The 4,358-nt window shown below is 45.0% G+C and overlaps 1 pseudogene; it reads left to right on the top strand.

Moving 5' to 3' along the window:
• The window catches only part of LOC135511230 (neuronal migration protein doublecortin-like), a 29,188-nt pseudogene that overhangs the window by 21,317 nt on the left and 3,513 nt on the right, over positions 1–4,358 (top strand).

The following is a 4,358-nucleotide window of genomic DNA, read 5'->3' on the forward strand; positions in this document are numbered from 1 at the left end:
TCCCCCCCTCTCCTCTCTCTCTCTCTCCTGTCATTCCTCTCTCCTCTTCCCCTCTCCTCTCCCCCCTCTTCCCCCTTTCCTCTCTCTCTCTCCTGTCATCCCTCTCCCCTCTTCCCCCTCTCCTCTCCCCTCTTCCCCCTAGCCTATCTCTCCTGTCATTCCTCTCCTGTCATCCCCCTCCTCTTCCCCCCTCTCCTCCTCTCTCCTGTCATCCCCTCTCCTCTCTCTCTCCTGTCATCATCCCTCTTCCTCTCTCTCTCTCTCTCTCTATCTCTCCTGTCATCCCCCTCTCCCTCTCTCTCTCTCTCTCTCTCTCCTGTCAATTCAATTCAATTCAATTTAAGGGGCTTTATTGGCATAAAACATATTAACATTGCCAAAGCAAATAAGGTAAACAATAAAAATTAACAGTAGACATCACACATACAGAAGTTTCAAAACAATAAAGACATTACAAATGTCATATTATATATATATATATATACAGTGTTTTTACAATGTACAAATGGTAAAGGACACAAGATAAAATAAATAAGCATAGATATGGGTTGTATTTACAATGGTCTCTCTCTCTCTCTCTCCTGTCATCCCCCTCCTCTCCCTCTCCTTCACCCTCTCCTCTCTCCTCTTCCCTCTCCTCTCTCCTCTCTTCCCCCTCTCCTCCTCTCTCTCTCTCCTGTCATCCCTCTTCTCCTCTCTCTCCTCTTCACCCTCTCCACTTCCCCCTCTCCTCTTCTCTCCTCTCTCTCTCCTGTCATCCCTCTTTCTCCCCTCTCTCCTCTTCACCCCTCTCCACTTCCCCCTCTCCTCTCTCTCCCTCTCTCTCTCCTGTCATCCCCCTCTCTCTCTCCTCTTCCCCCCTTTTCTCTCTTTCTCTCCTGTCATTCCCCCTCCTTCATTCCTTCTCTCTCTCTCCTCTTTCCCCCTCTCCCTCTCTCCAGATTTCTCCCCATCCTGCCTCGTCAGATGTGAACGGAGCAGCGAACCAGACAGATGATCTGAGCCCTGAAGGTAGACGTGTGTGTGTGTGTTTGTTAGGGTGTGTTTGTTAGGGTGTGTGTAGTGTGTGTGTGCTAGGGTGTGTGTGTTTTGTTAGGGTGTGTGTGTGTGTGTTTGTTAGGTGTGTGTAGTGTGTGTGTGTGTGTGTGTGTACAGGTTGGCACTGGCACATATGGTCATATCACGTTACTCCCACAATCCTCAGGACGTTTCACAGCATGGTTGTGTGTGTCCTCTGTTACCCCTGTCTCTCTCCTGTCTAGTGAATGGGAACAGGTCGGTCTCCTCCTCCATCAGTGACAAGTACAAGGTGGGGAAGATTATAGGAGACGGGAACTTCGCAGTTGTTAAGTGATTGTATAGAGGTAGGTGCTAGGTCACATCCCCATACATCCCCAGTACACACATACACACACACACACACATACACACACACACTGGGTGTGTCTCAATATGCGTACTACCGTCGCAACGGTCAATGTATGAGTCCAAATCAAAGCATGTCAAATGGAACACTGAGGGCAGTTCTCAGATGAAATGGAACACTGGAGGGCAGTTCTCAGATGAAATGGAACACTGAGGGCAGTTCTCAGATGAAATGGAACACTGAGGGCAGATCTCAGATGAAATGGAACACTGAGGGCAGTTCTCAGGATGAAATGGAACACTGAGGGCAGTTCTCAGATGAAATGGAACACTGAGGGCAGTTCTCAGATGAAATGGAACACTGAGGGCAGTTCTCAGATGAAATGGAACACTTAGGGCAGATCTCAGATGCATACTTTGTTTGTACACACTTCGAAGCATATATCGATGCTTCTACTGAAATACTCCCAGACTTGTTGACGTAATGTGACGCACCCATGCAAACAACGGCAGCTGGTTTTGAGCTGAAGAGAGAGAAAATTAACTCCGACTTCGAAATGAAAAGTTGCCCAGTCACATCTCACATGTTGCCTGAATACAATATTGTACCTTAAAAACTTAAATAAATACATACCTTGCTAATGTTACAATGTTTAACTGCCTGGAATACCCACTGTCGTGTCGTAGATCACAGGCTAACTGACGAAAAGTATTGGTAGATAGCTAGCTACACACAAAGAATGTGTAGCTAATGTTGGCCATCTCCCTTGCATAACAACAGCCTTTTTTTACGTGTAAAACTAACTGGCTAGCAAGATTCATCTTTTTTAAAACCTTTATTTAACTAGACAAGTCAGTTAAGAACAAATTCTTATTTTCAATGACGGCCTAGGAACAGTGGGGTTAACTGCCTGTTCGGGAGCAGAACCACAGAGTTGAACCTTGTCAGCCCGGGATTCGATCTTGCGACCTTTCGGTTACTAGTCCAACGCTCTAACCACTAGGCTACCATACCGCCTCTACACTCTAACCACTAGGCTACCATACCGCCTCTACACTCTAACCACTAGGCTACCATACCGCCTCCACACTCTAACCACTAGGCTACCATACCGCCTCTACACTCTAACCACTAGGCTACCCTGCCACCTCTACACTCTAACCACTAGGCTACCCTGCCACCTCTACACTCTAACCACTAGGCTACCATACCGCCTCTACACTCTAACCACTAGGCTACCATACCACCTCTACACTCTAACCACTAGGCTACCATACCACCTCTACACTCTAACCACTGAGGCTACTCTACCACCTCTACACTCTAACCACTAGGCTACCCTGCCACCTCTATACTTCTAACCACTAGGGCTACCCTACCGCCTACACTCTAACCACTAGGCTACCATACCACCCCTCTACACTCTAACCACTAGGCTACCATACCGCCTCTACACCCCAACCACTAGGCTACCCTGCCACCCTCTACGATTCTAACCATCTAGTGCTACCCTGCCACCTCCACATTCTAACCACTAGGCTATCCTGCCGCCTCTACACTCTAACCACTAGTTTCTGCCGCCCCAATTAACATATATACAGCATAAGTCTGAAGTTTACATGAATTTAGGTTGGAGTCATTAAAATTCATTTTTCAACCAATCCACAAATTTCTTTGAAACAAACTATAGTTTTGTGCAAGTCTGTTAGGACATCTACTTTGTCCATTGGACTAAGTCATTTTCAACAATTGTTTGGCTACAAACTAAATGAAACAAATGCAACAAAAATAGAACTGTTTGGCCATAATGACCATCGTTATGTTTGGAGGATAAAGGGGGAGGCTTGCAAGCCGAAGAACACCATTCCAACCGTGAAGGCACGGGGTGGCAGCATCATGGTGTGGGGGTGTTTTGCTGCAGGAGGGACTGGTGCACTTCACAAAATAGTTGGTGTCATGAGGAGGAAAAATTACGTGGATCTATTGAAGCAAAATCTCAAGACATCTGTCAGGAAGTTAAAGCTTGTTTACAAATGGGTCTTCCAAATGGACAATGACCCTAAGCATACTTCCAATGTTGTGGCTAAATGGCTTAAGGACAACAAAGTCAAGGTATTGTAGTGGCCATCACAAAGCCCTGATCTTAATCCTAAAAAATATTTGTGGGCAGAACTGAAAAAGCATGTGTGAGCAAGGAGGCCTACAAACCTGACTCAGATACACCAGCTCTGTCAGGAGGAATGGGCCAAAATTCACCCAACTTATTGTGGGAAGCTTGTGGAAGGCTACCCGAAACGTTTGACCCAAGTTAAACAATTTAAAGGCAATGCTACCAAATACTAATCTGAGTGTATGTAAACTTCTGACCCACTGGGAATGTGATGAAAGAAATAAAAGCTGAAATAAATCACTCTCTTCTACTATTAATCTGACATTTCACATTCTTAAATAAAGTGGTGATCCTAACTGACCTAAAACAGGGATTTTTTACTAGGATTAAATGTCAGGAATTGTATGTAAAAACTGGGTTTAAATGTATTTGGCTAAAGGTGTATGTAAACTTCCGACTTCAACTGTAGGTAGTTGATAATTATGAAGTAAAACGTTAGCATTTGCTTTATGTGGTTGTGTTGTTTTGTCTGTATTGGTCATTAATGCGGTAACAGAGTGCTTCTCAAATGGAACATTTTCTCCTCCTGTCCTCACGAGAGAACGTCCTCGAGCGTGAGTGTGTGGAGCACAGTATTATGGATAATTCAGAAACATCCACTGTACTTGATTGGATTGATTGATTGATTGATCAACAGGTCGACTGGACAGGAGTTTGCTCTGAAGATTATCGACAAAGCTCGTTCTGTGGGAAGGTACTGACTCAATTTATGTACTGTTCAGATTGATTGATGGACTGACTGACTGATTTATGTATTGATATGCAGTACCAGTCAAACGTTTGGACACACCTAGTAATACGTAACTGAACGAAGTGTTTTCA

The sequence above is a fragment of the Oncorhynchus masou genome, chromosome 23, assembly GCF_036934945.1.
Source record: "Oncorhynchus masou masou isolate Uvic2021 chromosome 23, UVic_Omas_1.1, whole genome shotgun sequence".
NCBI classification, from domain to species: domain Eukaryota; kingdom Metazoa; phylum Chordata; class Actinopteri; order Salmoniformes; family Salmonidae; genus Oncorhynchus; species Oncorhynchus masou.